This window comes from Heterocephalus glaber, unplaced genomic scaffold (assembly GCF_053883595.1).
Source record: "Heterocephalus glaber isolate CG9 unplaced genomic scaffold, H.glaber_assembly_v1.0 deba00001606, whole genome shotgun sequence".
Classification (NCBI taxonomy): Eukaryota; Metazoa; Chordata; class Mammalia; order Rodentia; family Bathyergidae; genus Heterocephalus; species Heterocephalus glaber.
Genome location: NW_028258377.1, coordinates 8,605,169 through 8,632,780, shown reverse-complemented (window position 1 = coordinate 8,632,780; position 27,612 = coordinate 8,605,169). Strand labels below are relative to the sequence as shown.

The window sequence follows — 27,612 nt, the reverse complement described above, 5'->3', positions numbered from 1 at the left end:
AGTGAGGACCTCTAGATCTCAATCATGTTTGACTGCACTTTTTATTTGAATGAAACATTTACCCCCATTAAACACTTGCACATAGGCAGTATTTACCCATAGAAGGTATAAAAATTGTACACTCTCCACCTGGCACTATGATTTGAACTTATTCTCCATTCACACCTGTCAGCTGACCTGTTCCTAGTAGCTAAGTGATCTAATCTGCATGAAGCAGCGATGTGGTCTAAGTGGGCTAGCCCATGCATTTTCCCTCTTTGCTCTGAGAACGTTTGCCAGTGGTGCTTGCAACTACAGAATTTACTCCAAGATAACTCATGGGTTATAGTCCTAACCTTACCTTCAAAGTTTGCCACAAAATATCTTGCTTTTATTATCATTTTTTCCCGTTATTCTAGTATATTGATAGTCTTTGGAAACAAAAGACATCATTCTATTTATAGCATTCTGGTTTTCGTAGTGGTATTTCCATTTACAAAATGTTCTTGATCGTTGAAAATTGAATGAATGCTGGCAGTGAGTTGCACTTTTTTCTAAATGGGGGGAATGACTTGCTAGCTACCTTTAATATCATACTTACTATGGTATTCACCTTCTTTTTACTGTGACAAATTCCTCATATAATCCACATACAGAAAACAGCTTTATTTTGCCTTACAATTTTATAGGTTTCAGTCCAGGATCAGTTGGCCCTGTTGCTTGGGGCCTGTGGAGCACATTATGGCAGAAGCATGTGCCAGAGAAAAGCTGTAACTCATAGCTAAGAGGCAAAGAGAGAAAAAAGGGGGCCCAGGGCCCCATTAATCAATCCCTTCAAGTACACAACCTCAACACTGAAAGACCTCCTACTAGGCTCCAACTCTTGCAGGTCCCACCAACTCCAAACAGCATCATGGAGTAGGGGGAGGGAATACAGAGTCTTTATTCCATAGATCTCTGGGGAATACTTTAAGATCCAAACTAAAGCAGCAACATAGCATAGTCGTTAGATAGGACAACTTTAAGATAACTTTGGGTAATTAGTTCAAATCAATTCCTTGCATAGCAAACTTTATGACAAGGAAGCTGACATCTATCTGTTCATTCTCCAGATGGTCAAGATGTTATCTACCAAGGACCTTAATCTTCTGCAGAAAGAAAACTACCACCTTTCAAAAACACAAAAGCTATTTTTAATTGTCCTGTTGGACAGCTCTCCTATGGATGGCTGTCCTGTTTAAAAACAGAAGAAGGACCAAGTCCTTTGGGATTGTTATGTTCTTCAACTAGGTTCTTTAAGATGGGGGGGGGCACTTTAGGACCTTCCTATTTATTTGAAATGTGAAGCAAAACAACTGAAAAAAATCAAGCCCTTCAGTCATGAGAAATAATGCAGTCACTTTGATGCAAGAATATAACACTTAACTTTTAAATTTTCTAGAAACTGAGACAAAGAGAAAGTCACAGAAAAATTCAGTTAGCAAGAATATCCTGTAAAATATAAACACCTTGGGCCAGGGATTTAGCTCAGTGGTTCCAGTGCCTGCCTTGCAAGCACAAGGACCCAAGTTCGATCCCCAGTACCAAAAATAAATAAATAAACAAATAAACACCTCGTTTCTTAGAAGACTCTAGTCTTTAAAGAGGAAATACAAACGTCCCCACTACATTGTCCTCAACAACATGGCTGAAAAAATTGAGAGGTGAAGTTTTTCATGCTGTCATATATTATAATTCACTATAAAAATCAGAGGACTGACAGTGAGGTCAGATGCTGGATTCTGTGAGGGGTTAATGGACATGGTATGTGTGGTATGGTGGAAAAATATAGCACTGTTTAAAATACTTTTAAAATTTATTATAGTAAAAGGCACACTGCCATTAATGCCCCTCAAAATATTCCCACTTACTTCAAACACACTCATCCCATTGTTCTTGACACTTTCTGAAACAGTTTTGGAAATCCTCTTTCATGTCTTTAGTTTGCTGTCTTGATGTCCTGAATGGATTCAAAACATTTACCTTTCATGGTCATTTAAAAAAAATTTTATTCTTATTAGTATGTTTGTAAGAACATACTGATTACATTCATCATGAGAAAGTTGGCACATGGACATAATGTATGAGTTCTTTTTACATCCCCTCCCCACCCCTCCTCCTCCCTCTCTCCATCTCTCCATCCTCTTCCCATTTGCAAATGGTCATTTTGATTTTGGGGAAGAGCCAGAAGACACACAGTATCAGATACTGTAAATAAGGTAGATGAGGATACACCATAATGTTTTTCAGAGCCTGCCTTTCTGAATGCACTTGGCAACAGCATTCAGAGTTGTTTTGAATGTACCTTGTAAAGATACTCAGGAAAGAAGACTTCTGGAACTGCTTTGGAAAGAAGCAAGAATGATGGGATAAGTGTATTCAAATTGAGGGTGAGTGTTGAGGGGGATTAATGGCAATGTGTCTTTTATTGTTATATTTTTAAATTTAAACATTTCTTGTATACTTTGATCACCCCTTGTCTATCAATATATAGTAGTTTAATTTTTCCCAACAACTGATAGTAAAATACTTCAAGAAGTTGATTGATACAGCCTGCCTCTTAAATTACCTTAGCTTAGACTACTTCTGAGATTGGCACCTTTTGGGTCAGGATTCTATCACCCTCATGTACTCTTCAAAATGAGAAACATCCAGCCTGATCAAAAAGGGGTGGGAGGATAAGTCATTTGTTAAATTTGTAAATGTAGTGTAGAGTGTTGCTTCATTTTGGCTTTTTAAAAAAAGGTGTCTAACCTTACAGTCAACTCTATCAGAGTGGTGAGATTTGTAAGATACAGCCAGAGTGGTAAGATATGACTTACAGGACATATGGTTGACTGCTGATTTTCACTCTTCATTCAAGTCATTCATGACTTGATCTACCCTACTATACTTATTAGATTCTTGTAGAATATAGTTCGATATTAACAAAGAGATAAAATAGAGCAATGAACATGGTAACAGAACAGTGTGAAGCCCTGAACCCTCAACAGTACAACAGGACTTTTTTTTCCCCAGATAAATGACGGGTCCGGAATTAGAAGGCATCTAAATGTATGTTTCCATATCACTCTTCCTTTGCCTCAACTGTCTCTCCAAACTATTTATTCAGTTTTTAATATGAGCTTGATGCTCTGCTAAACTAGGAAGTAAGTTTAAAAAATGCACATGAGGTCCTCATCTTAAACCATGTATTTTAGTCTGGAATGTAGGGATCTGGACTAAATCACTGCTAGAAAGATCACAAGTTCAACATCAGCCTGGGAAACTTAACAAGACCTTGTCTGAAAAAAAATGAAAAGGGCCAGCAATGTAGCTCAGTGGTACCATGTGTGAGTTTGTAAGCTCAATCCCCAGTACTGCAAGAAAAAAAATAAAAGACATATAACTGCTTCACCCAACACATACATAAAACAAATATTTAGCATCAGCCAGTGTATCAGGTGAAAGTATATTCCCCGACTCAGTGGAGCTGGGATTCAGAAAGGGATTGGGAATTATCAAATATAAGTGTGATTAAAAAATATGTGTGTGTGTGTGTGTGTGTGTGTGGTGAGTACTATACAGATGGAATGTGCTGTCGTGAAAGGAAAGTGGATGTCTGGGGGAAACATGAACCCAGGTGCATAGCAAACGGAAAGGCCTAACATGAATGAATCCAAGAAGAGAGAGAAATCAGGAATGATATTCTCAGGAAAGCTCCCTGCTAATGCAGGGAGCTGATATCAGGTAAAGGAAGAATAATATCAGTATCAACAATAGTTTAAAACAGTGTAGTGTAGACAATGAGATAGGAATATGTTTGTTTTTATAGTACTAGGGATGGAACCCTGAGCTATATCTTTAATTCTTTCATTTTATTATTTTTTATTTTGAGATTGGATCTTGCTAAGTTGCCCAACTTGGGTAAGGAACTGCAAACCTCCTGCTTCATCCACCCCATAGTACTAGATTACAAAATTTATCAGTTTTAACCTACCCTTGCCCTCCAGAGGCCAAGATTTATGCTCATCAGACATCACATACTCCAGAAGTGTTCTGCCAGCATTTGAAAGATTTCCATCCAAAGATTTCACTCAAGAGGTAGTTACTTCAAGCTCTTCACCTCTCTTAGCATTAAAGACTTTGTAAATTGGCTCAATGGAGGTTACAAAAGGTTTTTCAATGGTGAAAATTAATGGTGTTTAAGATATTCGGACTACACTTGCCCACCATGTGTGAGGCCCTGGGTTCGATCTCCAGCATTGAAAAAAAAATATGTGAAATGGCTACAAATACAGAGCTAGAATGTCTCTGTCCCCCTAAAAATCATATGGTGAAATTTTAACCCCCATTGTGATGTTTCAGGCAAGTCCTTTGGGAGATAATTAGAGCCCTCATGAATGGGATTAGTGGTCTTACAAGGGGATCACCCTTTCTGCTATGTAAGGATACAATGAGAAGACAGCATCTATGAAGCAGGAAAAGGCCTTTATCAGATACCAAATCTGCCACAGTCTTGATCCTGGAATTCTCAGCCTCCATAACTGTAAGAAATAAATTTCTACTGTTTATATACCACCCAGTTAATCGTATCTTGTTCTTGCTGCCCGAATAGACTAAGATATGCATGTTGGCATTCCATCTGTGAACAAGATATGAGAATCTGACAAGTTCAATCTTATCTTGTCCAATGGTTCCCACAGCTCAACTGTAAAACAATCCTGGGTACAGTCACTGGCTTGGAGAATTCTTGTCACCCAATCCTGAGAAGGCTAAAGGAATCCTGCCCCCACAATGTTAGAGTTACTTCATGTTAACTTTCTCTAAAAGTTCAGAAAGCAGGTTCAGGGACCATTTCAACTAATGATTCAACTTAATATTTGCATATACAGCAGGATCTGGGAGCAGTCTGCATTCAGATGTGGGAACTCAACTGAGGGAGATCAGTATGCCTCACGTACCCTCAACTAATGGGGTTCATGCCCCAAAACTACATGATTAAAAATGGCCAAAGTGGTTAAGAGGTTAGTTTGCAACACACTTGGAGTCATTTTATCAAAAATAAACATATCATAAAAATTCTATTTTAGAAGTATGAAAAATACTAAGTTTTCTGTGACACGAGTGAGAAATACAAACTATGATGGATTTCCACTGAAAAAGAACTTCACCACATGCACACACACACATACACAAGTACCTACAATTTTCAAACTCATAAATGTTTCACTAACAGAATGTCTCTAAAATTCTGTAGACACCAGGTGATAGAAATAGTGTATATTTATTTGCAGCTTAGCTAGCTAAGTGTTATTTCAGTGAGGTTTGGCATTTTAAAGATTAATGGATATAAGCCTCGCACAGTCGCTCATACCTATAATCCCAGCACTCAGGAAGACTAAGATAGAAAGGTCACAAGTTCAAGTTCCACCTAGGTAACTCAGCAAGATCTGTATCAAAATTATATATATAAAACACTCCATTAGATCTCAATAATAACATTATCAGTAAATAGTATATAAATTACATATATTACTATCAATTCACATAGATAATACACAACAATTCAATGCTAAAAGCAAGAAAAAACAATTCCCCTTCCTCTGTCAGGCAGAAAAATACATACTTTTGTTCTTACTAATCTTGTGTCCCTAGATATTCTGAACATGGACATTTGTTGCTGACAGCCACCATCAGACAAAGCTCCATGACCTGGCTCCATTCCAGGGAAGGCCACAGAGAGGGCTTCATACCATTCTTGGAAAGCATTCAATTGTCATATGCAGCCTGATCACTTAAAAAAAAAAAAATCTCACATTGCAGACAGCCTCACTATAATGCTAACAATTTTGGTATAATGCTAACAATTTTGGTTGTTACACACACAACAAAAATATAAACCCACCCTCATTTTATAGTGCCAATCTTCAAACACAAAATTATCAGCCATTTCAGGCAATATTTATCGCCACTTGTAATTTTGTCCTCTCAATACCGAACCCCTTACTCCAAAGAAATGAGAAATAGCTCTTGCTGTTATTCACTCTCCAATACTATGTCTGCCAAGAAACTGTGCTAGGCACAAAGAACACAACACTGGACAAGATCCAGTTCCTGCGCACAGAGAACTCAGAGGGAGACATTCTTGTACTTTCTACACTGTACAATTGGTAAGGTGTCAATTATCCCACAACTGCTAAACAAATGAACCAAAAACGCCCTTGTTTCCCTGTCCCATCCAATTTTAATTTTTACCTTTTTAAAATTCTTTTCAATCTTTAATTGTTCCCTGAGACTTCTGTTTATAGTATTCTTTCTTCTTCCTGAAGTATACTTACATTTTTTACATTTTAAATAGAATTGCTTCCCCATGAAAACAGTCCTTGGCTGGTATTTTAGAAGAACCTAACCAAGACTGCTTTCTAAGGATTATGATAAGTGAAACTGCTGCTGTCATTTGCTATGTCACTGCTGTTTCAATTTGCCATTCTTTCTTTCCTAGGGTCTCTGTGGCTTACTGCTAACCCTAATCTTCCAATGTAAAAGTACACGCACGGATTCAGGAATAAACAATAAATTTGACACTCCAGGAGCTAAGTTTAGCAGACTAAAAAGATATTATCCCATGAGGTGTTAAGTTATTAAACAGGATATGCGCATAGTCTAAAAGTTGGGCCATGTGGGCTTAGACAGGGCAGATGACAGGACCGCAATTTTGCTCGTTAGTGTATTTCTTGAGCTGTTTTCATATTATTCCTTTCTTTTCTGTGAAATGGTTTCTGTTGATTTTTGTTGTTGTTTTAACTTGGGACCACCAAGTTGTAAAGATGTATGTTTTTACCTGACAGTTGTCCCTCAGGTAGACTGTCAAGTTGAGAGGGATGATTTCATAGCTTATATTTCTTTTTAAAATTAAATTAATCCCTGATAAGAGTTGTTTTTTTTTTTTTTTAAAGAAGTTAGTCCTTGACCACTAGTTTAATACCATTTCCATTTTAGGTGACCTGTTTCACCAGCAGGCCTGTTACTCTCCATGACTAACTATGTAAGTGCTTATAATGGAATAAATTCCTTTTCTAAAAAAAAAAAAAGAAAAGAAAAGAAAGGGCAGATGACAAAAGCTGTTAGAAAACGTAAAACACGAAGCATGGTGGCCTCGTACTCTCCACATCTTTCAGGAAATGCTCATGACCACTGCCCCATCCAAGCAGTTCACAGCAAGTGGTATCCTCATGAAAAGAGAACAATGAAGTAACTTGAACAACATCTGGACCCTCAACACTGGAGGGCAAAAGAGCTATACTGGCAAGCTGCCCACAGCTTTTGACAACCTGTCTCAAAGTGAGCCCAGGAGCAAGAGCCGAGAGGGGGTGGGAACAAAAACTGTGCTTCCATGTTCCAAAGCTGCCTGCTAGAAAGGTCACTTTCTCATTCCTGACACGCGCTCCCTTTCATACCCACTCACAGTGGACCATCCACTCTCCTTTGTTATCCTTGTCACTCACGATTCCATAACTCACTTACCAGAAGGCTCTTTGTCTGGAAGAGGATACATTGGCTAATCCTTAAGCCCTTTCAGTGCTAAAGAATTTTTTCTCCAGGGTGCATCATTTATTCTTTTCTCTACTTCCTATGCCACCCTCATTTCCAAGGCAGAAAACACAACATAAGGGACCCAATCAGCCAAGTTAGAATTTGTAGGACTGGTGTTTTCTACAGCTCTATTGTATCTCTCATCTCCCTCCTCCCACCCTGTGCCCATATTCCAGAATTCAAATTCAGGGCCATGCACAAAAACTCAAAGCCATACTCTAAGAAGCTCCAACCTCAGCCCTGAAAAATAAGCGGGGTTGCAGCCAAGGCCCAATGTGCCCTCTGTTCACCCCCTTGGGCCTGCTTCAAAGCACACAAAGAATGACAGCACCGAGGAGTGACCGCTCAGCCACCAGGCCACACCCTGGGGGACAGAACCACATACCGCACCCTCTGCTCAGAGGGACTTTGTCCCCCATATCCACAGAACTCTGTTTCATCAAATTCCATGAACCAATTTACCTTGCACATTCATTTCTGCACTCTTATTTAGGGGGCTGTGCATACAATGATGAATCTTGAGTATTAGAGTCAAACTTAGAAGGAAATACAAAATCCAAGGTGGCACATGCTAGAACAAAGGTGGGCATACCGCTCTATTGCAAGTGAGGTTTTTCTCTGAGTCCTCCGTTTTTTTCTTTTTACCCCAACCCCCAGTGTTGCTAGTTCTAAAGCCTAAATTCTACCGCATCCCATCTCTTCTTCAGCTCTAACACCACACCAGCTCTGCTCAGGTTATTAGCATCTCCATCCTGGATCACTTTGTTTGCTAACTGTTCTTACCATTTCTAATCTCAACTCCTTCCAAGCCATTCTACACGAAGCCAGGTGCATCCTCAAAGCTTGGATTCATCATATTGGCCCCTCTGCCCCACACTTTAAAAAGTCTCAACCCATGTTTCCTATTGTCATTAGGGTATGGTCCATATGGTAATTCCATCTGTAACCCCTTCTTTCTTCCCATGATCCACTAGCACTTGGTTCATCCCTAATATAAAGCTTCTAGCACTTCAAATTCACCAAACTCATTCCTGCCCCTGAGACTCTACACAAATCATTTCCTCTATCCAAAACAATTCCCATTTCTCCTATTCTTCCTTCACTCTGTACTTCGCTAGCTGTTCCTAGGCCTTTAAGATATCACTTCCTCCAAAAGCCTCTGCTGGTTGATGCCTCTTTACACTTCTGTTATAAAAATACTACGCTGTATTATAACTGCTTACTTACCTATTTCCTCTACTAGACTTCAAACAACCTGGAATAGAATGGAATGTGGAGAGATTAAGAGCAGTCTCTTAATATCTATTTTTAAAAATCAAAAGACTTGAATTATGACTTGTTTACCTTTTTATCTTAGTCCTTAGCATAGTTGTTAACAAAAGTAGGTAATTATTTACTAAATGGAAGACCTAGCTCTGTTTGAGAGTGTCAGTGGAAGGTTTCATTTAAAAAGGGATCACATGTACCATGAGAATAAAAATATGGTTCATCTAAGGTTTGGGAAAGCCTAGTTGTAACCATGGTGTCCATAGCTGTCACTCCAGGCAGATCCCTTATTAAGTAAGTGCCAGGTCCACCTGTTCATTAGCTTTGTCCCTCTACACCCACCATGGATGTCAAAGACAGATCTAGTCAGGCTGTCTTCCCCAATATGTGACCAAGTACTTTATCGTGGCATCTACTATGGCTTGTGTTTAGATGTGCCCCCAAAGCCTCATGCAATCATAGGTGGGGCCTATTCTGAGGTGGCTGAGTCTAGAGTGTGTGATTGATTGATGATGCAATGCTAGGCTCAAGGATGCTAGGATTAAGGGTGTGAGCGCTTCCCACCCTAAGTAGTCTAGAAATGATAAAACGGGCAGAAAGAAGCTGGTAAGGTCCCTTATTACCTTTGCTGTGTGTGTTCCACCACCATGAATTGTTGCCCCTCTGCCATGTGCCACCCTGCCTTGGAGCCAGCTGATTATGGAGTGAAACCTCTACAAAGTGAGAGCTAAATAAAACTTTCCCCTTTAACTTTGAGTGTTGGGTGCTTTGTCTCAGTAATGAGAGAAAAGTAACATAGTACCACAAAGACATCATGAAGCTGAATAATTAAAACTAATTTTAATTGTACAACCCAACTGTGGAAACTATTCATCATTGTGACTCAAACAACAGAGCTGTTTTATTGTGCTATCACAGCCCTTCAGAAGCAAGGAGAGTGTGAAATGAAGCAAAGATGTTCTTGTATCAATGGGATGTTATTGGAATTATCAAACAGTAGCAACAAATAATAGATACTTTGAGGTTTAAGCCTTCCTAAAACTCTGGTTATATTCCAGTCATATTGTGCCTACACCTGGTATCAGATAAGATATATCCTAGGATCAAAATTTTCTTCAGGTAGGAAGAAAGGGGGCAAAGGGGAAGGAAGTGGGAGGGGTAGGGGAAAGGATAGAAGAGAATGGGATTAATATGAGAAAATGGAAAAATAGGAACAAAATCATTGTAAATAGGGAGGAATGGAGGGGATGAAGGGAGGGCTGGGCAAGGGTGAAAAATAAGAACCAAGAGAGACTATGGAAAGGTGCAAATTTCCAATGATGAATGTCATTATATTGTATACCTAAAATGTACCAATGATTAGAATGAATAATCGATAATGTAAAATAGGAAGAAAAGGTCCAAAGGGGTAGGGGTAGTGGGAGGGGCAGGGGAAAGGAAAGAAGGGAAAGGAAAAATGATGAGAAATGGAAAAAGTGGAAATAAAGTTTTTGTAAATAGGGAAAGGTGGGGGGAGTGAAGGGAGGGCTAGGAATGGGGATAAAATAAGAACCAAGATGCATTATGTAAAGGTACAGTTCCCAATGAGAAATGTAATTGTGTTGTATACCTACAATGTACCAGAAAAGAATTTAATACAAAAAAAAAAATTAATGGAGATAATCTCCATCATTTAGTCATTCTACACTTACTAAATGTCTACTATATACTTGTAGGAGCTGGATCAATCACATTCTAATCTCTCAAAATAGCTGCCAATTGCTTTGTTGCCCAGTGCAAATTATTGCTTCTCAATTATATCTTATTTGATAAAAACCTTTTTCCTTCTCCTTCTCCAGAGGTCAGTTAACTATGTCCTAAAGCCAAATATGGCCTGACTCTTGTCTTTGTAGATAAAGTTTTATTGGAACATGATTCACTTTCAGAGTTCCCCTTGTTGCTTCTGCTGCTACTGGTATAATGGCAGAGTAGTTGCAACAGAGACCACATTGCCAGCAGAGCCTGTAATATTTTCTTCCTGGCCCTTTAAAGAGAAGATTTGCCAACATTTGCCCTATTATTACTTATTTGATGGGTTTCCTTCCTGCCTCATTGACTATACCTATGCAGGCTCTTGTCATCCTGCTGTCCAGTGAAGGTGTTATCTGGTGTTCTCCTGACCTCTGTCAGTCATCCTCCTAACCTCAGGCCTCCCTCTCTCCAAGATGGTTTCCATGGTCCCTAAGCATTTGCCAACAGAGACCTAAGGTGCCATTATCTGTAAGCTTTTCTGTCTTCCCCAAAAGGTGGGGCTCCTCTTACAGCCATAACTCTCAGAGTGCCAGGCACACAACAGCCATTTGGGGACTATCAACTAGGTGGATGAACATTCACAACCTACTTTAAAAATAAATATAAAGTGCTACTAAAAGTTCAGGCACTGTCCCCTGGTGAAAAACCAATTATTCAATTAACAGTGGGTAAGTAAGGTTAAATTTTGTGACAAGGAGCATAAATTACGATCTGGGTATATTTCACCATTTCTACTATTTCACTGTATCAATTTTGCTCTTTCTATAGGCAGCATGAAGGACAAAGCAGAAACCCTAAATAGGGATTTCCATCTAGGTAAGGAATGCAAGTCTGACTTCACAATTACTAGTTACTACTTACTTTCCTAGAATCCTTCTAGGAAAGGGTCTGCTTTCAGAGCCTCAGTTGCCTCTTCTGCAAAAGGAAGATACTGAAATAATATCCATCTTTTAGGGTGGCTGTGGAACCAAGAATGTGTATAAAATGTCTCCCACCCTGTCAAATAATTTCAGTGCTCAATACATAGATGCTATTATTTTTGGGGACTTCTGCTTCAAGGCTCCAATAACACTAGGAATGAATGTGGCTGGGATTTGTCCTAACTACTTGATAGTATCACACTTTAGCTTTTCCTAGCAGGAACCCAGGTTCAAGTGATAATTTCATATTTTAAATTACAAAAATAAGCAGCTGGGTCACATTAACAATTATCCTTCAAATAGAAGCTCAAACACTAGATGAAGAGCCTTTTATTCCTCTATAGAGCTTCATCAGTTAAGCTCTAATACAGGCACTAAACTGAAGCACCAAAATACTGCGCTGTAAATTATCTTTTCACAATGGAACTGACAATATGCACAAGTGTGTGTTGTACTGTGTGGCTATAACACACACCTTAGAATACAAGTCATAAAATTTTTGAGCAGATATTCGGTAATCAAAATGCCAGTGTTGAGAAGGTCTTTTTTTTTCTTTTTGGTACTGGGGATTGAACTTGGGTCCTTGCACTTGCCCACCAGGCGGCGAAACCACTGAGGCTAAATCCCCAGCCCGAGTAAGTCCATTTTTAAGGCCTCACTGCAAACATACTTTTCCTAAAATTGTGCCTGTGTGTGTATGTGTGTGTGTGTGTGTGAGAATATGACATTTCTTTAAGGGTAAAGATTATGAGAGCTCGAGCAGATATATTTGAGTTTTACATGTCAAAACAGAAGGAAGTAATGCCAATCAACTTACCAAACACACAGATATCTCATCAGTATATTAAAATATTTGAAAAGGCTCAAAATCAAGCAGGGGAAGAAGGGTTTTAAACTAATTAGGGGACAAATTCTGTTCCACCTATGCCTGCATTCTGAGACTGATTGATGGCTGGGGCTCTGTCATTTATCTTTTCCAGTGAAAGCAGAGAATTCAGCAGACCCTACTGAGCCTACTCTTCTATCTGTTCCCAGGAGAAGAAAGAAACAGTAAGAGGCCAGAAGAGACACAGGCCTTTGTGTGTTCGCGTGTGTGCACAAATGTGCCACACATTCTGCCCCCTTTCCAACTGAGCATATTTTGGGAGGCCAGAGAAGTGAGGAGAGGATATATTAAAAACAATTTTTCAGTATTTTCTGCAGTCTGATCTGCCCTATGCTGATGAGACATGGCAAATAATTTATCCTCGAAAGGAGCCACAACTACTAACTAGGCACCTGTATCCTAAGAAGCCAGCAAGATAGTTAGGAAGGGTGGGGCGAGGAGCTGGTAGTGGTAGAATCCTCCCTACCTAGATTCTCACTCACCAATCTAAGTGGTTCTGGCTTAGAAATGCATTCTCTATGATTCTAAATGTATGCTGGGTAGGTGGATCCACACCCTGGCTTTTATTCATTGTATTCTTTTGCATCTCTAATATCTGCATCCTCCTGAGACTGGCTGGTATTTTTGTTGCAGGGCTGACAGGCTGGGGGTTGGGTAGAGCAGAGTCAAATGCCAAACCAGGGCAAAGGGCACTATGATCTCCTTAGTGCCTCTGCTTTCTCCTGATTACTGACATTATCATCCACTCAACCAGGAGGGCAGAAGGTGGCTCAGAATAATCAGTTAAGTGCATGAGGGCTTTCCCCCTTCTCTACAAATCCCACGTGTACAACTTAAGAGACAATACCCAGAAGTACAAATGGACCTACCTCATCACACCAAAGTGGATACATTTCCATTTACATGAATCAAAAAAGTTTAAAAAGATAACTCCAAATAAGGTCGGGAACTGTTTTTTTCACATTACAAATAAACTCACTATAGAATTCTTTTAGAAGATAAATGTCCTCCCAGGCATTTAAAGTAATTTGTTCACAAACCTTTGAATTCCATGCAGTGTGTCTGACAATATGTTTTGTACATTCAGCTACTTTTAAAAATAAAAATTTTAAATTAATAACTATCCTTCAGAATAGAAGGTAAAAACATTTTAAGAGAGGCTTTTGAAATAATCTAAAACTAAGATTATCTACAGAAATTCTGAACACATATGGATATGTAATCTGAGTTTTGTTTTTTTATTTGACAGGAGTAGGGGTAGATTCTTTAAAAAGTTTTTTAAAAAAATCCTTGTATAAAGAGAGAAAGACAGTGAAATAGCAGCTTATAAACTGGCCTTTGTCTCCTAAAAATGTCTCTGGGTTTCTGCAAATAGCACAATATTTGCTGCCAAATCCAGAACAAAACAAAGAAGGTAATCAGTTCATTGCTTTCATCCTTTTGGTTGCTTTCAATGTAAGATGCTTAAGATTTCATTTGAACAAAAAGTTCTGTTGTCATATAGAATTGGAATCTATTGTTGGGAGGTGCCGTGCAGTCTCTGTACACAGGAAGATTGGAGGAAACAGGTCTTGGCAAGGCTTAACGGCCCTTTCCTTGGGCGCCCTTAACTCTTGCTCTGGCTTCCAACAGCAAGTCACCGGCATTAAGAATCAGCAATTCAAATTCAATGGTCAACTGCTATATTTAACCATAAGTTTATCTAGAAATAGTTTTTAAAATGTCTACAGTTGGGGATGTAGTTCAGTGTCACACAGCTAGCCAAGCACAACACCCTGGGTTCAATCCCTTTTACTGGTTAAAAGAAAGATTTTTTTGAAGAAATGTCAGGTTAAAACAGCATCTCACAGAATACATTATTTTGCATTATATTAGCAACAGTATTTTATGCATAATCATGTAATCATAGTTTTACATTTTAATAGTGAATCCCAGCTGGGGGATAGTATAATGAATCCCACCCCTTTTCTTTCATTTATTTTACCTATTATATGGCTGGTATTTTCCTTAAAAACTTGGGGTCTAAGGCTGGGGATTTAGCTCAGTGGTTCTGCCACCTGCCTCACCAGTGCAAGGTCCCGAGTTCAATCCCTGGTACCAAAAAAAAAACCAAAACAAACAAACTTGGGGTCTATTTTTTTTCAAGTCCCAGCAGGCCAGAAACTACATTCAAAGCCAAACTTCCTGTCTGTGAACCACGTCCAGAAGATTGAGGGGTAGTATAAAGGTGATATTGATCCCTCCTCTGCCAGCCCACCCTGGCCTGCAGACTAACCCCACCATTATTTTTCCTATACCAGTGTGGTACAGAACCTAAGCAATCAGGCACAAATTAATGTGGCTCATCACATTCTTCAGATGAGAGATTGAAATAAAGCCAATTCACTGGATCAAAAACCTTTCTCCCTACTTCATCTGAAAGTTTTACACAGTAGACAATATAAGTATCCAAGGAAAAATGAGTGAAGTAATTTACAGCAGAAATACAGAACCAGATTAGTCAGCAAAAGCAGCCTCACTATCATTTGTGCTATATGTTTAGTCAAGTTTCCTTAAAATGAGAAGAATCATCATCCTTCCCCTGAATTAGGAAGGAGAATAAACTAAGGTAGTAAAATTGAGGTAGAAGAAATTAAACTAGGTGGAAAAAAGACCTGGAAATAGAGAATTTAAAACTGTATTTTTAACCGGGGATTTAGCTCAGTGGTTTCGCTCTCTGCTGCGCAAGCGCAAGGACCCGAGTTCGATCCCCGGTACCAAAAAAAAAAAAAAAAAATCCCAACTATTTTTAAAGAAAAACTGAAATTTCAGTACACAAGCCTGGTTTATTTACTTCCAAAACAGCAAACCTGGGCAAGTCCCTTTCAGCTGCCCATTCCCCTTTTCACCAGCAAATTGCCTTTTCCTTCAGCCCAGAAAGCAGTTGCACTGGAGACTGCAGGTCTAAGGTACATCTCCACTTTAAACCCAGGTGGATCGCTTGGACTGTAACCTGGCAGTAAGAATACACACGGAGGGTCAGGGATTTAGCTCAGTGGTGCCACCACCTGCCTCACAAGCACCAGGTCACGAGTTCGATCCCTGGTACCAAAAAAAAAAACAAAAAAAAGAATATCGAGATCACCCATACTGATAACAGCCCTACCCCAACTGTATCCTGCCTCATTTTCTTGACACCCATTTGAGTGCATCTTGTATCATCCTCTAATAAATCCTTCTCATTCTTCTTTTGCTAATGTCCTGAAAAACCTTTTCAGCGAAACTACATACTGTTAAAGTATTTCAGTCTCGGGAGCCCTTGGACCCAGTCTGTGACAAAGTGACTGGGAGTAACCATTTGCCAAAAAGAATTAACAGGAAGTCTCAGAAAAGTGAAACTACCTTAGGTCCAGACCAACATCCCAGGACCCATCAGGGTTCTAGAACTCCTAGGGTCCCAGTTCATTCACATGTAAGAAGGTTGGCTTCCATATGGTCTAAGGCCTTTCCTGAACATTGTCGTACAAGTTAAGGCTCATCAGATCTAAAAATGTGCTCTGTTTTTTCTTCCAGAAACTCATTTATTAAAGACAGAAAAATAAATAATGGAGTTGTTTAAAAAGAAAGGGATCCCTAGCTTGTTTAAATTCAAATTTAAAAAGCTTAAGACTATAGAATTTGCGGTTATTTCTTACATATTTCCTTAGTCCACTTCCCTCCTTTCCACTTTAAACAGATTCTACAGGAAATAATTACAAAACACGTATTATAAATATGTGTTCTAGACAATGCAAAAATCAAAGAAATATAAGCTCCTGCTGTATTTTTCTCCTTTAGTTTGAGGTATAATACAAGAAATGGCATAAAGGACACAGTTACAAAACTACTGATGAGCTCATTTCCACAGTCAAGATAGTGAATATCTCATATCCACTGTCCCTGAAAGGTACACCCAGTAACTTGCCTTTTTATTATTTTAACAGTGTTTTTGAAAAGCAAAAGTTTTTATTTTAAGGAAGCCCAATTGATTATATTTAAGAAAAGTTAGAAATCCAAACCAAGGGGTTTTCTTTGCTGAAAGTTAGCTCTTACATTTATTATCTCCCATTTCATTTTTCCATGTATGAGGTAAGAATGAGGCTTTTTTTTTATTGTTGTTGGGGGGGTGGCAATTGTTCTATCATTCGTTAAAAAGATTGTTATTTCTCTATTAAACTGACTTGGCACCTTAGTGAAAATGAACTGTGTAGGCCTATTTCTGGACTATTTTGTTCCATGAACCTGTTTCTTTATCTTAATGCTAATATTACACTGCTTTGATGATTATAATTTTTTTTGGTTCTGGGGATTGAACTCAGGACCTTGTGCTTGCAAGGCAGGCATCAGCACCACTGAGCTAAATCCCTGGCCCTGATATTGTAATTTTATAATGTCTTGAAATTAGGTACTATACATCCTCCAAATTTATTCTTTTTGTCAGTCATTTTGGCTAGTTTAAGGCCTTAGTGTTTTCACATGAATTTTAGAATCAGCTTGTCAATTTCTATAAAAATGCCTGAGGCTTTTATGAAATTTATAAATTGGAAGAATTTATATCATAGCACTACTGAGTTTTCTGATCCGTGAACATGGAAGTTCTTTCCATTTATTTACATTTCTCTCACTTCTTTTAGCAATGTTTGTATTTGTCAAGGTCTTGATTTGCAGCAAGCCATCTCCTACCCTGGGAGTGGGAGAAGAAAAAGAAAGGAGAAGAATTTACTGAAGATTTTTTTCTTTTAACACAGGAGTTAAATAATGATTTAATAACGGGTGAGGAAGAAGGTGGAGTCAAGGTTTTTAGCCTAGATCACAGAATGGCAGAGCCACCAATACAGGTAAAATGTAGTAAATTGGTTGGGTCAGAGGGACACAGGGTAGAGAAAGTCATGCTAAAAATTGACATTCTCCCCAATTCTTCTGTGTCACATACTGGCCTTTTCTTGATGTGTCTAAGCCAGGGATTCCTGAGGCCTTCCCCACCTGAACCACAATATCCTTGCTTTACTGTTCTACCAACAATACCTCCTGAGGACTTATTATGTAAAAGACAAAATCTGGGGTCTGTCAAAAACAGTATCTCAAGTGATAATAGTTCTAAATCTTAAAACAGGTATTATTATATAGTTTATACATCTAGTAAATGGATGAAAACTATTTGTCCTTACTCCAAGTCTTGGATTAGAAAGGCCTGAAACTGAAAACTCCTATTTTCTTCATAGTAACTATCTGTATCTTTAACCATCTTCTAATGGTGGCATGATCACTGAATGTTTTAACATCACTGCAGGAGGATCCCTGCCTCTAAGGGCTCCTACACTCTGTAAACAATATGTTTTTATCTGTGTAAATTCCGAACATATCACCATTAATCCAAATAACAGCTCTTTGAATGGGAGTAAACAGAGGAGAAACCTCATCTGAAAGGTCACACAAAAGATTTTCCCATAAATAATGTCCATGTGTAATTGCTACGAATTTCAAATCTTTTATAGAGGTGGTGAATGAAGTAAGTGTAATTTCACACTTCCCCTTATAGAAACAAATCCAATCAGGCTATATGTAAGTAGGGGAAGTTTCTGTACCAGTTATAAAAGATACACAAGCTGGAAACTGAACAAAAGGTGGTACAGGCCACGGTGTATGGTTCACTCAGAAACAGAGGTACAGGAGTGGTGACTGGTCTCCCAGCCTGGACTCAGTCTGCACAACAAAAGAGGCTGAAGAATGAGACCATGTCTAGAAAGGTGAAACAACTGATATATTTGCATAACACCTCATGAATTCCCTAAACCTTCCTATGCTTTTCCTTATTTGGTAATCACCTCTGACATTGATATTTCCACATTCAAAGACTGCACTGTTGCAAAGCTGGTTCAAAGCTGGTTGTATGACTTCGGACTTGAACCCAGGCATGACACTGAATCATATGTGTTTTCACCTATATCCAGTGAACTAATATTATTAATGAACTTCCTTCTGAAAACTGGTTAAAGTGTTTTGAATACCACCAATCTACCCCGGGCACTCGGCTTTTAGATCCTTCCACCATTTAGAACTGCTCTACCTCTAAGAACTCAATATTAAGATTCCCTTCTTCAACTTAAACCTCTTGACTACCCCTTTCCACTTCTCCTACCACACTGGTAATGACCTCTCTTTGGGCTCCACCAGTTACCTCCAGGCATTCACCTATCTGGTGAAATTTGGCAAAATTCTCCCGGTAACTCCCCTTGAGCCCTCAAACCCTCATCAGCCCTGCTCTTTAAAGAGAACTGCTTGACTACAATTCCAGGGAGGCCTTTACCTCCTTCATCTTCTCACACAATCACAATGTGAGGATGAGAAGCATAAGCCAAGGAACCTATTCCAGGCACTTCCTCTGCTCCTGGTTCATAGATGCTGAACAGTCACAGACGTATGCTCCCCAGAAAGCAGTGAGAGTTACAGGATGTCAGACCTAAAAGGAATATTAAATGATTCTGTCTAATGCCCTAAGGCTAGAGATGAAGAAACTGAGGTTAAAGTGAGAGCGCTCGAAAGCAGTAAATTCTCTGCTAACGAAAACATTCCAGAAAAAGAAACTGGTTTATTGAGATACTTAACAGAGAATAAAAAAGGCTAGGACAGGCCCTAAAGCAATAACTTTGAGTCCCTCACAAGGTACCAATGTAACTAACAGGAAAGGCAAGAGTTATAGTGAAGATGAGATGTGTTCAAATTTCAGTTTCCAGGCAACAGGAAATCCACAAATTTATCTGTACAGGAAGGAGACATGATGAAAGGCTTTGAGATATTCTGGCACCCATGCATTCAATAACATCAGGCTTTCGAACCAAAGCATTCATTTTCAAATTAAACTATGTGTGTGTATAAATGCTACTATATATTCAAGTAACTAATTGATTTAGTGCAAGGGGCTGGGGTTATTAAACTACCATTTTAAAAGAAAAGATGGTGGGGCTGGGGATTTAGCTCAGTGGTTCTGCTACCTGCCTTGCAAGCACAAGGTCCTGAGTTTGATCCCCAGCATCCCCCCCCCAAAAAAGAAAAGATGTTACAATCTACACTTGATCTTAGCCAAAAGGCCGAGAAGCGATAAGATGTTACAATCTAAATAATGCCTATGTGCTTTTCATCAGCTTGAAATTAAGCTTACAGAACACCTTCTTAAATCAATAATGCACAATATCCCCTAAAATGTTTAAAGTGTTTATCTCTGGGATGTGAAATTATGGGTAATTTTAATTTTTTTAATTCTAACTTTACAGAGTTTTTTCTTTGTAAGTATTATTTGTCCTCAAGAGGAAAGTCGTATTAAAAGATGTCTTATCCTCAGATAGACCTGAGTTCAAAGTCTGTCTCTGCTGTTAACCAGCTGAGTGACTTCAACTTGGTTAATTATCTTAACAATTTTTACACCTGAGAATCAGGCTAATTATACTTGGTATGCTTTAGAAAATTAAGAATTTATATTTTGTTATTTGCCAAGGATAAGCAATGTGATTATCTCAGAGATATTTACCAGTGGCAGAAATATCCAGTCTCAATTTTCCTTTTTCTTTCTCATCCAAAGTGGTATGACAACCTATTTCTAAATGCGACCGATTAAGTGAACTGTTTTAGCATTACATTATAAAAGTCTGAATTAGCAAAAATGGCCCATAATATTTCTCTAGACACATTTTAGTCCCTTATAATTGTCTCTGTGTATTTCCTTATCTCTAGGGTAACCACTGCACTGGTACCCCAATACCGTCTTCTATAAATAAATTTCACATAATATCCAGCACACCATAAAATGTAAGCACGCTCAACTGTGGCAAATAATCTGGTGTTAGTACTGTAAGAAACAAAAGTAACACCAAAACTTTAGAGAAAATAGAATATGAAACTTCACCAAAATATAACACATTCATTTTCTAAATATTTCGTTCCTGAAGTAAACTATACCTCAGGGCAACTCAAACTGTCTCCACAGTTCCCCAATTCGATTTGTTCTGTCCTACAGCTATGGAGTTTATTCATTCATGCAACTAATCTTTGTATTTTGAGTAAATATAGTTTGTGGAATAATATTTCCTCCATCTTTAAACAATGATCAAATTTCAACTTATTGTAGATAGAATTTAAGCACATCTGGAACAAACAATCCTGGTATAGCTTATAAGATATTCATGGGTAAGATCCAAATGTTATACTACTTCTATATAACTATAATGGCTATAAAGTAGGAGGTAGATGTCAAATACATTCCATTCCCATCACAAAAGCCAAGGAAAAGGCAGTCTTATTTCCCCTGTAAGATCTATTATTTTCCATTACTTGCCCCCTTTTTGGCACCTGTCATGAAAATTTTATGGTACAGAGAGTCTGTAAGTAAGACTGCTCATCGGCTGTGAGCCTGATTTTTCACTCCTGGGACACTATATCCTCTGTTAAAGACTGGTTTAGTCTAAAAAATAAAACATAATAAGACAAAAACATAAACAAAAAACAGGTATCAATAATCACAACAGAAGAGAGGACAGACCACTTAAAATGAAACCACAGGTTACACTCTTAGCCTTGGCAAAATTAAACCTAGCAGGGCCAGGGATTTAGCTCAGTGGCGCTGCGCCTGCCTTGCAAGCGCAAGGTCCTGAGTTTGATCCCTGGAATTAACAGAGCAGATCAGAGAATTTGCCTACTGAAGCACTGTTCAATGAACAAATCTGTTTTAAAACTTGACATTAAGATTACCTCTGCAAAACTTTTAAACGTTCTGAATAGGTGCAGGGACAAATCCAAAGTCTGATTCTGTAGATCTAGAAACTGCATTAAAGAATTTTTTTAAAAAGCCAAAAACTCCTTCCTAGTGGAGTTGCTTTTGGGACTACTGCTGAAGTACAGGCCTGTGTCTTCCCAGACCTTGCCAAACTGTGCCACTGAGGACAGAAATGATGCAAGGACAGAAGGGGTCCAATTTCACATCAGCCTCAGCCAGAAAGGCATTATCCCATGGCTGGCAGGAAGCCAGCTGAACAAGACTGTTCACTGTGGCACACCTGAGCCCTCTTCATTTCCCTTAGGAAGACGCAATTATCCTATCTGATCCCTTCAATGTTACACAATTATTAGGGGACCCTTTAATCTCCTCAAACGCCTGACCATTTCAAAGAAAAGATGTTTCAATTATTTTTCCCATTAAACTGTAATACAGAATTCCCCTTAGCCAAATTTGGGGAGATTTCAGTATCAAAATCAATGACAGTAATGGATTATAACACACTGAATATTTTAAAAATCCATAAATTTATCTGGTAGTAGAAAAGACTTATAGAAGTAGAAACAGAAGGGCAAGAGCTTTTTACAAAAGAATGTCAATGAATACAGAAAGAATGACATAAAAAACAAAACTGCCATTTTTACAATGAGCATAGTAACTGATTCAGGCAGGAGTCATTGGCAGACATTGAAGTCACGGAGCAAAAGCTGGCTGGGAAAGAGGATGAACACATATTTCAAAAGGAAATAAGATACCTTTCCAATAGCGAAGTTTGGTGGACATAATCTTAACCTCTGGTCCAAATATGCACCACTAATCACGAGATGGAATACCATGTGCCTACTGACATGACAGACCTACTCACACTGCATCACCTGTGTTATAGTACTGCCAAAAGCATTCTCTTATGATTAAATTAATGTGGCCAAATTGAAGGACATCTTGCCAAATATGTTGCATGGATTCTTCAAAATATTAAGTCATGAAAGATCAGTAAAAGCTTGGGGACTATATTCTAGATTAAAGGAGACTAAAAAGGCATGACAACTAGATACAATTATAAAACTTGACTAGTTCCTGCAATTTAAACAACAGTTACAAAGGATATTATGGGTTCAAATGAGAAAATCTGAATACGGGCTCTGTTTAGGTAGTAATACTATACTAATCTTACATTTTCTAAAAATAAGATTTGTCTCATGCATATATGTAGAGGAGATTCTTGTTTGCAGACAATATATTGAATTATTTAAAAGTAGTTAAAAGGGGCCAGGGATTTAGCTGAGTGGTTCTGGCGTCTGCCTCACAAGCGCAAGGTCCCAAGTTTGATCCCCAGTACCAAAAAAAAAACCCCAAAAAACAAAAACGATAAAAGTATTTAAAAGGTCATTACATCTACAACTATTTCAATGGTTCAGAAAGAGGCAGGGAGGTGGCTCAGTGGTAGTTGCTTGCAGAGCTAGCATGCATGAGGCCCTGGGATCAATACCCAGCACCAGCAACACCACCACCAAAAAGAGTTTAGAAAAAATTTTTAGAAATATAGATATAAAAGGAGATAAAACAGATGTGCAAAGATGTTAGAATCAGTGAAAGGTACACAGTTGGTCATTATATTGTGTCTAAACCTTTTTTGATGCTTTTTTTTTCAAAATATTATAATATGTACAGCTAAGTCTTTTTAGTGCAGAGAAATTAAAATGAAATTTTCCAAGATGTACAAAATTACTAAGAAGCAATGTAACTATCAAAAATAGTATAAAATAACATACTTTTGTAACCTTTATAGAAAATGGATCCAAAGTCCATTTATTCAGTTACATATTTATTGAGAATCTATGCACCCAGTATATTCTCTCTGCCAAAACAAAACAAGTTCCTGACCATATGCAACTTTATTTTAGTCTGAGAATAATAAAGAAATATTTTATACATGCAAACACACACCACCACCCCCAAGATAGCACTGGGGAATGAGGGAGTGAGCAAAGGGATAGATAAGGACAGTGTGTCACTGTATTTATAGATGGGTGTAAAGGCCTCACTGAAGAGATGACACTTGAGCAGGGACCTGCAGAAAGTGACAGACAACCACGTGGATATTTAAGGGCAGTGTAGCCCTGAGACACATGCTGCCGCTGCCCTAGAGGAAAGCAAGGTGATCAATATGTCTGGCAGCGAGATGGAGGGAGGAACTGTGGGACAGAAGGTTAAGGTTCAGATTATGGAACATGGCTCACTTCTAGGACTTTGGAGCCTTTTCAGTGTAAGAGAAAGAGGGTTTATAGCAAAAAACACGAACTGACCAGTATTTCAAAAGCATTGCTCAACTGCTGTGTTGAGAAGAGGCATTGGAGGTGTAAGGGTGGATGCAGAGAGACCAGTTACAAAAACAAAAACAGATGACAGTGAGTGTGAGGACTAGAAGTCTGATTCTGGACAGCTTTTCAGAAGAGACAGTGTGACTTTGTGAGAGTATGAAAAGCAAGAATCAAGAAACAGGAGCTAGGAATGTAGCTCAGCGGTAGAGAGCCTTCCTACCGTGTGTGAGCCCCTGGGTTTTATACACAGCACTGGAAAAGAGAAAGTTTTCACATTAGCTGGGTGTTGTGGTCCACACCTTTAATCCCAGCACTCCAGAAGCTGAGGAAAAAAGACTCGAATATTTTTGATCTGAGCAAACAGAAGGATGAGGTTACTATATAATATGGTTACTATATTATAATATGAGGTTACTATAATAATATATAACACTATATATATATATATATATATGAATGAATGAACTGTGAGTTCAGAGTTTGGCTCTAGAAAGCTTAGTTTGAGATATCTATTTTGCCATCCCTGAGAGACAATGAAGAGGCAGGTGAATACGAATGCTGAATTAGAAGAGAGGCAAAGGCAGGTTATATGAACTTAGAAGCCAGTGTTCATATGGTTTCTACAGCCATGAGGCTGAATGAAGAATGAATAAATGCCACCCTGACAGGTGGTACCTGGAGAAGGGTGGAAAAACCAGCTAGAGTCCAAGAAGGGGCAGCCAGTGAGGTGGAAGGATAGACAAAAGATAGCAGAACCCTGGCAATAGTACTGAAACTGAAAAAAAAATACTGTTTAAGACATATTTAAAAAACCTTGTAAGTAAATACTTAATGATGACAGTAATCATAAACTGCAATTATTTTTCCAAACACCTAATGTATAACAGTAGTGATTTCAATTAACAGACAAATTAAGGCACTGGGTTGGAAAGAAAAAAAAGAAATTCTCAAGTCAACAAAAACAATCTTTGTATTGCTTACAGGAAAAAGTCTACCTTCTTACTACTCTCTGCAGGCTTGGATGCAATACTTCAGGCAGATCTAAGCAGCAACCCACAGAACTACTCTGCAATTATTGTACAGGCAACATTTCTGTTCCACTGAACTCTTCTCCGAGCTAATGTGCAGTTAAAGGATTAAAGCAAATTGAAGTCTGCACACCACTAAAATAACTCTCCGTCCTTGATCAAGATGTTAAATGGTGAATTCTAAAAATGGTCACTTTATAGTTGAACTGCCTAATCCTTTTTCTTACTAAATCAGGGCAGTGATGGGTTATTTAACTGAATTTTAAAGCTTGCTTTCATCATTTAAAAATATCTTTCATTAAAAATTCAATTTGAAGATTCTCCTAAGAGAGCTAACACATTGATGTCCTTGAAATATAACTCTCAGGTGGTACAAGTTTAGATGGTGCAGTGGGAGGACTTACATCTCATACATAAACAACAAGGAACATCACTGTATTTTCAGAAGCTAATCAATGTGATGTAACAAATGTTAATAACAGGGCCCCAATCAAATTCTATCCTACCCTTCCTCCTAGCACAAGCTGACAGCTATACCTTAACATTTCTTCCTTTAAGAAAGAAAATGTTTACACTTTTTGAACTCAGCAATACTTCTGATTCAACAAGAATTACAGATCTAGTCCATCCCAAACAGAAAGAACATGTTGACATGGCCTAATTTGGAAAAAGGCTTGCTCTTGTTCTTTGGAAGTTACAACTTAGTGTGCTAATTTGTCAATATTGAGATAAATACCAAGGTTGTATCATTAAGATGGTACAGTGAGGAAAAAAACTGGTTTCAAATTCTATGTCAATTACATGTACCTGGTTGTGTGACAGCACTGCCACAGATTGTGGTTCTCTGAAACAAAAACTACAGTTCCAATAGAGTTTCTCTCAAGCAGCTGAGCAGCACTGCTATGGACTGCAAACAGGCTGTGATCTCAGTTCTCACAGCATACTCCACACCACAAAGGAACCCAATTTGAAAGAGATGAGCGCAACAACACTTCCCCAGCAACAGGAATTCCCTGTATTGCAAGATTTATATATTAGAGTCAATTTTTTAAAACTCCTCATTCTGAAAAGCAAATCCTGTTCTCCAAAACTCTTACCTAATTTGAGAAATGTTTCCATGGGAAGAACAAAGTCTCAACAAGTTGACTCTCAATCATTAGTGGGAACTATAGACAGTAAATTTTATTTTTCAAATTGAATACTACGGTTCTGAAATGGTTCCTTATTTCAGTGCTTCTCAATCCCTGCAAGTCGCTCCCCTTCCCCATTGAGTTTCTCATTTTTGTTCACTAATGTCATACTTCTGATTTAATTAAGAAGCTCAGTTTGTATTATATTCTACACATCCCCAGTAAATATGCTCTCACCTGAAAAAACTGTCTCAGTATGTAAATCCTTAAAAAAGCAATATCCTATACCTGCATACCCATGTTTATTAAGCAGCACAGTTCACAACAACCAAGATATGGTACCAGCCTAGGTGCCCATCGACATATGAATACACACACACACTCACAAACACACAAATGGAATATTATCCAACCATAAAAAAGAATGAAATTTTGCCAATTGCAAGAAAATGGATGGAAATAGAGATCAATCATATTAAGCAAAATAACCCCAACTCAGAAACACAAGTGTCACATGTTCTCCCTTATACATGGAATCTAAAAAGATGACATGGAAGTAGAAGGGAAACTATTATTAGATGAGAGGAAGAGAATGAGTGGGAAGGAGGGAATGTAAAGGAAGGTAATGGGAGGCAGATATGATCAAAATGTATGCACTGAAACCCAGGGGTTTTTTTTTCTGTTTTTTTTTTTTGAGGCAGGATCTCCCCTGAAACCCAGTATTTTAAAAAACTTATAGACACTAATAGAAAATACAGACAAGAATGTAAAAAAACAAAAGGCGCCCCATTGTTTCAGTTTTGTAAATTAGGTATTAACAGGTTCACTTAAAATGAAGCAGACCCGTTATTTAGCCAGATCCCAACTTAGAATATTCCTATGTCCACAGCACATGGGTGATTAGTCATGGCTGTCTCCTGTGTTCCCTTTGCTCCTACAGCCTAATATGCTAATGAGATTTCTCATTAATCTTTTTTCCTCCATATCATCTCTAAACTGGAATTCCTCATAGAAAAGAAGTGCTGATAAATTTTCTTGGCAGCTATAAAAGTTGTAAGCAATGTCTCTAAAACAATCATTACTAATTTGCCAATACATGTGAGAGAAAATGTGTATTGAACTTTGAGACAATAAAAAATATCATGGTTTTATCGAGGTTCAGTGAGTTTTGTGAGCTGTCATTTTTATTTCAAGGCTATTTCACTAATCTCTGGTTTTTATTACAGCCAACAATGTATTAACTGACATTAAGTTAAATTCTACTGAACCTATATAATTTTGAATTTAAACAACTTGCTGGTTTTATAGTCACTGTAGAGTAGATTCATAAACTACAAAATACAATTACTGAGATAGCTTATCACCAATCCAAGCACAAAAGTTTTACATCATTAGCTAGCTTTCACCTTGAAGGAAATTCTAACAGGCAAAAATAAAACATTCTTTCCAACACTGACTTGTCTAACCTTTGGAGAAAAAAGAACAAGCAGGAAAGCTACACCAACAAACACTGTAGGAGTAGGGTAACTATATCTAGAATGTTTTACAGATTTGCATTAATGGCTTCTGCTTGACCCACTTAATGCTATTAAGACTCCACCCTACCTTTCAATACTGGATGATGGGGATCCAAGTAGTTATCTTTCAGAACTAGATGTCTAAACACAGCACTCAGTAACAACAGGCCATGTGCATCGACATGTCCAAGGCATCTTCAAACTTCCCCTTTGTCTCCCCATTCTGGATTCATGTGCCCATAAAGCTTCAAACAGGTGATACTGGATAATCCGTCAGTTTACTTGGTAGGTATTCATATTACGATTCAAATTTAGATTAATGCATAATCATATACACATGTATTCAGTGTGTCACACTTCAAAAACACCTTTAAT

The 27,612-nt window shown here is 38.2% G+C and overlaps 1 protein-coding gene across 9 annotated transcripts in view; it reads right to left on the bottom strand.

Annotated features, from left to right (window-relative positions):
• The window catches only part of Mcc (MCC regulator of Wnt signaling pathway), a 425,319-nt gene that overhangs the window by 156,982 nt on the left and 240,725 nt on the right, over window positions 1-27,612 (bottom strand). The gene's annotated exons all lie outside the window — the stretch shown is intronic.